A 9,614-nucleotide genomic window follows, 5' to 3' on the forward strand; every position below is an offset into this window, starting at 1 on the left:
GCATAAACTGCACTTCACCAGTCTCTCATTAACGCTGCTGCACGGGGCCACGAGGAGCACAGATGGTTCACATTTGCAGATGAGGAATTCGGGTCGTGAAGTGTGCGCAGAGACCGACGAGGAGAGAGAGAGAGAGGTGCCAAATCTGAGTTAAAGATCTCCAACATGAATAAATGCAGGGCTGAATGGAGCATGTTGCACAGAGCTGTGCAGCAGAGAGAGGGCTGGTGATCTGCAGCGTGTTCAGGCTGGACTGAGAGGAAACACATGCCAAGACATCTGCACATGTATGGCACATGAGACAGAGTGATTGCTGACATACACACTGTCTGATCTACAGATCTACAGATCTATAGATCAGACAGGAATGTTAGATGAGCTCCAGCAGTCACTCAGAGTCCTGAGCTACTTGTTCATGGGATGAAATGAGAGAAATTAAAGCCGACTTTTGTTGTTGTTGCTATTTTGGTTGAGAAAATATATAATTTTTATTTCCATTTCATCTCTCCCCCTTTTAACCTGCCTACCTGTCTATAAATTCCCAGGCAATCAGGTGCCAAACACTCATAAGTACTATTGATTATTGGTGTTCATTGAGGATTGAGAGGCTACCTTGCTCTACTACACTCTGTTTCCAAGAGAATGTCTGACCTGCACAAGTGGGTCATTTTTGCACAAATTGGGTATAATTCTTAGAGTGCATGTGGCTTTTGCTATAATGTGTATCACATGCACATTGTCCACTTCAGTTCGTATATTGAACTACTTTTTCTAACCAAACCAGATTTTTCTCAAGCGTCTTCCTGCTGCAGCTTACCTTCGTCCAGCGTAGCGCAGGCTACAACCTACAGGCTACAAGCTAGGGGGTACAGGCTACAGGCTACAACCTACAGGCTACAAGCTAGGGGGTACAGGCTACAGGCTACAACCTACAGGCTACAAGCTACGGGCTACAGGCTACAAGCTAGCTTGCAAAGCCCCTTTATCAACACTAGGCCACCTGTCATGTGGCCTGTAGTCTATGATATTTAGTAGGCCTATTCCTTATTTTAATAATATAAAAGTGTTTTGTTTGTTTTTTTACTTGTAGAGGCTAAAACTAGAAGCTATAGCTTAATTCATGAGCCTACTTTTACAAAACTATTTAAACCGTGTATTTATTAAGCATCATTATGTTGAGCTAGCCTAACAGGCTATTACTTTTAGCTAGCAAACTACTTAAGCTGATTATCTGTCAGCTACAAACTGTTTTGTTTTTTAGCTTGCTAGCTTTAACTATTTCAACTAGGCTATTTATCCACTACATTTAGCTTTTAGCTGTTTATTTGTATTTTTGCTAGCTATTTCAATTAGCATAGTTATCCACTAGGCCCTGGATAGCCTACTTTTGGTATAGCCTAACTATTCAGTGCTTTAAGATAACTATTTTAACTGTGTGTGTGTATTAATATCAGTGAGCTAACTATGTCAGCAGTTTCTGTCACTATAAGCTAAAAACAGCATTTAACTTCTCTACAACTTAACGTTTACACACATGCTGAATTGCAACACATACATGATGTTAATGTCTATGAATAGAGAAACACAAACAGTTAACTGACTCATGCACACACACACACACACACACTATACACAACGTGCAACCTCCCCTGAGAAGCCAGTGATGCAATGGTTTCCAGAGCCGAGCTGATGGATGACTCGTACAGCTTCTTGCATTACCAGCTCAAAGCAACAGCCTCTCACACGCTCCTCGATCGGCCTCGTTCTCATGCATATCTGTTGCTAGACACAGTCAGACATTAGAGCTGTGTGTCTGTGTATGAAAGACAGAGAGAAACACAACCCTTGGGGAAGCCCCCTCTCTCTCTGGGAGGTCATTTCCTGCCGGGACATTTCTGCGTAGTATTTCTGCATGTCTTTCTCCCCCCTCTGTCTGTCTGTCTCTCTGAGGAACACACACATTGAGAAAACACTCTGGGATCTGGCCTCAGACACAGAGCGCCCGGTCCAGTTGTTTTATGGCAGTCGCCTGGTCTGTGTCAGAGAGGAAAGGAATACCGATCAAACGTCAGAAATAAACTGACTCTAACTTTATCGTAACGTTTGAAAGGAAGCCGTGGGTGAAGGTCTCATTTCCAAGAGTGTAAATGAGATGGACGGATGGAATGAGATGTGGAAAGATAAAACGGCCGGAGAGCAGAAGGGAAGTGAGCTAGACTAATGCAGACGGAGATTGTTGTGAGGGGAAAAAGTGTGCTGGAGTTGACCCAGATTCACAGAGAAGTTGGCACAATAGGCGGCATTGAGGACCCTGTGCAGAGCTGTCCGCCACTCTGCCTGCACACAATACGGGCAGCAGAATGGTTTCACCGGTCCATCCTTTCATCACCTCTCCCTCCTTCGCAGCGGGCCTCTCGCTGTCCAATCAGCCGGCCATGTGACATTTCAGCCTCTCAGCGGAGAGAAAGAGTGTGTGTGTGTGTGTGTGTGTGTGTGTGTGTGAGAGAGAGAAACCTGATTCCACTGTTGAGAGAGAGAGAGCGGAGAGAGTGGCTTGTATGTTCGTCTGCACCTGAGCACGCCTGTTTCATGAGACAGGCAAATTATGTGTGTGTGTGCGCAGATGTACGTCTGCATGAAACAGAGTATCCAGGTCGGTGCAGGTACATCAGTCTGTGTGTGTGTGTGTGTGTGTGTGCATGTAAACGAGCCGACGCTGCAGCGTATGTAGGTCGATGAGGAGTGTTACGCTTCTCCGGCACGAGCTTCAGAAGTTGAATCTGCATTTTTTCAGTGAATGAGAGTGAGAGACAGAGAGAGATCAGAATCATTAATCACCATGGTTTGATTTCTAATAGCTTGTATCCTCTGTATCCAATAATCTGTTGTCTAGTCAATTGTTGGAAAGCATTTAATACATTTACCCCAGATGGACCCATAGGTGTTCAAACCGTCCGAGTGAGTGGAGCTCAAGCTCAGCATACAGTTTGAGCACCTACAATCCAATGACAACAAGTGAGAAATGATTTCATGATCCAGACTAGAGCTCCAGAACAAGTGATTATATTGTAAGTTCACCCAAAAATGTTAAATTCGTGTCTGGTGTGAGTCTACAGAAGCTCCAACATCCCAAGTTGATAAGAAGAGATGGTGTTTGAAACCTTTCGTACCCAAAATCTTCACGTTAGCATCAGAACGGGTGCAAGAGGCGTGACGAGGGTTTTAATGAACGTCTTCTTTCAAATTGATTTGAGATCTCGGGGCTTCAGGTGACCTGGATTGAGTCTGGAGCCGTTGTATGTTTATTTTATCAGCTGTTTTTTTTGTTTAACTTTTAAAAAAAGTCCATTAACATAAAAAAAAATTAATATCTTAAGAAATATCATTTTTGACTTTATGATGCTTGTGTATTGTTTTGCAGAGATGTGTGCTGAAGTAAGCATGCTAACCATCTAACCAGCTTCCCATAGACACACAACAACATTCTCCTGGTGTTCTGAGTTAACAGTCCGGGCCGCTAGTTGTACTGCTAACTGAGCTAACTAGCTAGTAGTCAATCTGGTCATACACCATCCCTTATTTGCTGCCTTTTCTTACAAACTGCACTTTTAAATATTCTGGGGTATTCTTCTCTGAAATGTAACTATTCTGTAGTAAGGTACTGCTTCTGAAAAGTATGGTAAATATAAAGTTACCATCAGCAGCTGTTGCTAGCAGCCTAGCTTAGCACAAAGACTAGGATCAGGGGAAACAGTCACCCTGATCAAAGGTCATAAAGCCAGCCTGCACATCTAAACTTTACAACTGAACAGGCTCAGGGCCAGCCTGGCTGATCCCCCAGTTTTAAATACATGTATACATGCACTGAGTGCAAGAAGTTCATGCTAACAATGTGAATGAATGTGACAAAGAGGTCTAAGACGTACAAAAATGCTCCCAAACGCAGCAGGACTGACAGTGTGAGGAACTAAAGAGCCTCAGACGAAGTCGCAAACTTACAGGAAGTTGCGCTGTAGGAAACATGTGCATCCTATTGTATGTCAGAATGCAGAGGCTCTCTTTCCCCCTGTGGGCCCAGTGTGCATGAGAGGGACAATCTGTACGTCCTGGTAACGTAACCCTGCGTGGATCTAGCACTTATCTGGATCTTATTATAGTAATCAGTGTGAGGGATGGGCCGCAATGAAGATTAAAAGCAGCTTTGTCTCTGCAGATTAGCCCTCCGACAGGGCTCTAATCAATAGGAAATGGTTCCAACTAATAACAGATTATCCCTGTGTGTGGCAGAGATGGAAAGTGTGTGTGTGTGTGTGTGTGTGTGTGTGTGTGTGTGTGTGTGTGCACTTTAGCTTGTTTAGGAGCACGTGAAGTCGTTTATTTGAAGTGTTCTTTTGTTGCTTTGCAGAATTGAAATGAAAGGACAAAGACGGGAGAGAGCAAAGCAACAGGGAAGGAAAAATAGGCAATGAGGAGGTGGGCTGTGTGTGTCTGTGTGTGTGTGTGTGTGTGTGTGTGTGTGTGTGTGTGTGTGTGTGTGTGTGACAGAAAAGAGTTTACATGAGCAACAGCTGCTCGGATCGTTATGGGCTTTAGCTAGAGCTGGGAATCACAGATCTCGTCTATGCTCACATGCATTAACGGTGTGTGTGTGTGTGTGTGTGTGTGTGTGTGTGTGCCTGAATGTTTGTGAGAGGATGACTGAGTGTTTATGCACTTAGGGGGAAACAGTGGAAGAGACCCGATCCCCTTGTGAGACTGCAGCTCCACTGAAATGCTGCTTTGTACACTGTACATTACACAGAGGATGTGTAACATACGGCCATGTTTCTGGGTGCACGGATATGAATATAAATGGTGGACAAAGCGTGAAGGGAACTCCAGGGCCCCATGCCTGTAAACGTCCACATTCCCACTGCTTGGCTGCAACAGTTGGTTCCCATCACAGGAAGTAGAAAAGGAGCACAAGATGGAGAGAATGAGTCCAAGACACTTCTCTCTGCTGATCATTACTCTGTTTGCTCAACATAAGGATAATCTCATCAGAATGACAGCATGTCGAAAAAAAACCAGCACACTGATTTTGCAGCAAAGCAACAAAAGCACATCATGCAATGTGGGAAATGCATTCGCTCCGGCATTCCTCTCCGCTGTTGGGAGCGCGCCAACATCTCCTGCTTGACCTCCCGGGGTCATGTTTTGTCGTTGAGACCAATATGTCGAATGTGCCTGTGAGAGTTTAAAACAGAGGGAATAGAGCGGGGGAAAAAGGAGGAAGGGAGGTACTTGACATCTGGAAAAAATTAGAGAGCATGCTATTGCCCTGTTGAAAGGGTAGAGAGAGAGAGAGAGTGGAGGGGGAGATAAGTGCGAGGAATGAGGAGGGTAGTGTAAAGCTAAGAGTGTGTGAGTGTGTATTGGGAGGGCCTTTGATCTCGGGAGTTTGATAGAAACTCTCTGCATGCACATAATCGGCCTCAATCACATAATGACACAAAGAGAACATAATGCCTCCAGATCTTAAGATCAGTGAGCTGCACAGAAGATAACACTCGGGGTATTCAGGGCTGCACGAGCACACCGAGACATGAAAGCGAGCACAAAGACGCACGTACACGAGCGAACGCCACGCAACAAACAAGACGCAAACAAGAGCACAGAAACTGCTGGGCTCTGTGAGTCATTAAAACAAAGTCGCCACTCGGTAATTTGGAGAGCCGAGACATCTGATCTGCAGCTGTCGACTCCAGTCCCCACACTGCACTGCTTCTGTGCAACGTCGCCCTCTGCAGACACAGAACATTATAGCACGAGGAGGAAACAGCAAGAAGTACAGTAGAGGAGAACTTTGTGCATGCCTCCTTCTTCACAGAGAGGTCAATATCATCTTAAAACCTTGAAACAACACCTACAGGGTCACGGCATCTTGAGGCCTGAAGTTTAAAGAAGTTTTTAAAGTAATAGTTTGACATTTTGGGAAACACGTGTTCTTTCCGGCTGAATTAGATGAAAAATATCTCATGTCACGCTGCTGCGTCTGGCAAGTGATACAGAGATATTTGCTGCCATGCAAAGAGAAGAAGGAAAAACTGTTTTAAAAGGTCTGCAGTCAATGTAGTTTTAGGCAACGTAATGAGAGGATTATATGAGGTAAGCGTGGATAATTAAAGCAGGAAAAAAAGGCCCATCAAAATGTATTTAATCACATTTGTTGGTGGCTTCTTCTGTCCTCAATTTATTGTACAATTGTGGAAGTATAATCATAATAAACCATATAGAAATAGCTGATATAGCTGTTTTGTTGTCTACTGAACATGAAGGGGGTGAAAGATGTTTAACGGTAACATAATCTACCTAAAGCTCACTAATGGCCACATTATATATTTGTTTAATCCGCACAAAACCTGACGCCCTGCTAATATAACTATAATGTGCTGATGTTACACTTTGTTTATTGGTGGGATTAGACAAACCAGTAATAATGTGTTTATTAGAGAGCTTTAGAGCCGCTGGCAGTTTTCATCCTGCATCAGATAATCTGGATTAAACAGCTGTTTCCTGTTTTTGTGCTCAGCTAAAACATCGCAACACTGGTTTAATCTGCATTTTTACCCCACGGAGGTGGAAGAGAAATTATAATTTTGTGCTTACATGATGCATTTCACTTAAACAATGGTGCTTAATCAACTTAAATGAGTGTTAATGATCACTAATTTATATGTAAACACAGAGTGGGAGATACAGAGGAGCTGTATGGACCCACAGCAGCGTGTTACAGCCCAGCACCAGAGGTCTTCTTCAGTTATAGAACAGAGACCTGGGTCAGTGTCGTCTTGCTTAAGGGCACTTCAAGAGTCTCTCTTCATCCCCCCGACACACACAAGGTCAAATTCCACAGAGAGAAGCAACAGACGGACGTTCAGTTAAAGCACTAATTCATGTCCTCTGTGCCTTCTTTAAACAGAAGTCCTCATGAGCTCGCTCTCAGTGCAGGAAGCAGCTTTTCAGGTTCAGAGCTGCTCTGTGTGCAGTTACCATATCTGACCTACAGATGACAGTGTCATACATTATCTGCTGGTGAGGAATGTGAAGCAGAAAGGTGATAGGGGATATTAATAGCTAGACTGGCATACAGCGACTTCCAAGTGTCACGTATCGTCTTCCGTTCCATTTTCTTATTCATGACTGTATCACTGTCTCCTGCCCATCTTTCCCCCTTTTTTAAAATAAGATTAAAATGTTGCTTTCAGTAGAAGATGTCTGGAAGTGATTATAAGTGTATGACTAGAGGGTTTTCAGGTTTGTGTGTGTGTGTGTGTGTGTGTGTGTGTGTGGCTACAGGTATTCCAGGGAGTGTCTCCTCCAGTCTGCAATTGTTCTCTGCTCAGGTAGACGTAAGAGGGGAATCCACCTGAGTTTAACAATGAAACAATCTGTGATGCAAAAACCCTGATAGCAATCTCTTCTTCCTGTGTGTTCCACTTCCAACATCACACCACAGCAATGTCAGCAATTAATACCTTTTCTCCCTCGAGGAGGCCGACATTCCTTCAAGCTCCGAACGCTGTGATTAGTTTTGCCGGTTCTGAGTCGCCAGACACACCCAGCTCTAACTCTCCCTTTCACAGACATTTTTTTCCTCTATTTTATGTTTTCCCTTCTCTCTGTTGCCATAGAAATAAGCCGAGGCAGGAAGTGACAGCCTCATGCCCATGCAAAGGAGGAAATTTGCTTTGTTGGGTAAACAAATCCAAGGCATGAAGGTGGTTCGGAGAGCTACAAGGACAATGGAGGTGAACTAAACCTGCAGGGCTTTCTCCAAAGAAGACATGTGAAGTTAAGATTAATCAGAGAAAGATGGACATTAAGTAAAACATTTTTTAAAAAACACATAAACACATGCTCGGTGCTTCACCCACACGCTCAGTCCATCTGGGTGCAATCACACGACTTCTCTCACTTACTCAGCGTTTCAGCAGACAGTCAGCACTTGTGGGTAAAGCCATCTTTTGCAAGCAGAGTGTCTGAGGAAAAGCACCAAACAATCTGTCACTGGACCAGACAGATTATTAACACATACCCTTACTGCACACCTACTTTTCTTTTTGGCAATGGACAAATTGTTTCCTACATTCCACAACAGCTTTGAAGGAATTCAGAGGAGAGTTGAAACAAAAAAAATACCAAACATTCCCCAGTTCCAACTGAAAATTAGCTGCTTTTCCGTGTTTAGTGACGATAAACTAAATATATATCAGGTTGAAGAGTGTTTTCTAAACAAAATGAGCCACTTAATGACATCACGTGGACTTTGGGAACATTTTTCAGGCATTACTTGCTTAATTTTTTGACAATTAATCTGTAAAATGGTTGGTATGTCGCTCAAAAATAAAAATAATTGTGAGGTACATTTCTAATCAGTTTGAGGTCTAGATGAGGCTGACTTCACCTTACCTCTATCTGCTAAATTTGCTCATTCATTGTTTAGCTATGTTAGCTAACAAACAATAGAAATTTAGCCCCACAAAATTAGCCTAGCATTATGTCTGCACTTTGAAAGTGCCCTTGTTTAAAGTTGTTAGCCTACATTTAATATAAAGATCAAGTAGCTTATAGCTAGCTAGCGATAAATGTAGGAAAGATCATGTCCTTATCCTACCTCCATTTTATTTACTTTGTTCTTTCATTGTTTAGCTATGTTAGCTAATAAACAACTACTGGTGATGTCGCCCCAAAATTAGCCTAGCATTGTGTCTGCCCTCGTTTGAAGTTGATTAGCCTACATTTAGATCAAGTAGCTTATAGCTAGCTGGCGATTGATTGTAAGAAATCTAATTTCTTTATCCTACTTCCATTTAGTTTACTTTGTTCTTTCATTGTTTTTCTATGTTAGCTTATAAACAACTACTGGTGTTATTACCCCAAAATTAGCTTAGCACTGAGTCTGCTCTTGTTTAAAGTTGATTAGCCTACCTTTAGTATAGAAATCAAGTAGCTTATAGCTAGCTAGCGATAAATGTAGGCTCATGAGTGTATTTGGTGTGAAAATCATGAGTGAAACCAAAAAACACAATCATACAATTGTTGGCACCTTACTCGAAAAAGAAAATAAACATTTCTTTATCATTCCTCCATTTTTTTTACTTTGTTCTTTCATTGTATAGCTATGTAAGCTAATAAACAACTACTGGTGAAGTCCCCCCAAAATCAGCCTAGCATTGTGTCTGCCCTCGTTTAAAGTTGATTAGCCTACATTTAGATCAAGTAGCTTATAGCTAGCTAGCGACTGATTGTAAGAAAGATCATGTCTTTATCCTTCCTCCATTTAGTTTGCTTTGTTATTTCATTGTTTATCTATGTTAGCTAATAAACAACTACTGGTGAAGTCCCCCCAAAATTAGCCTAGCATTGTGTCTGCCCTTGTTTAAAGTTGATTAGCCTACCTTTAGTATAGCTTATAGCTAGCTAGCGATAAATGTAGGCTCATGAGTGTATCTGGTGTGAAAATCATGAGTGAAACCAAAAAACACAATCATACAATTGTTGGCACCTTACTCGAAAAAGAAAATAAACATTTCTTTATCATTCCTCCATTTAGTTTACTTTGTTCTTTCATT

Source organism: Sparus aurata, chromosome 3 (genome assembly GCF_900880675.1).
Source record: "Sparus aurata chromosome 3, fSpaAur1.1, whole genome shotgun sequence".
Taxonomy (NCBI): Eukaryota; Metazoa; Chordata; class Actinopteri; order Spariformes; family Sparidae; genus Sparus; species Sparus aurata.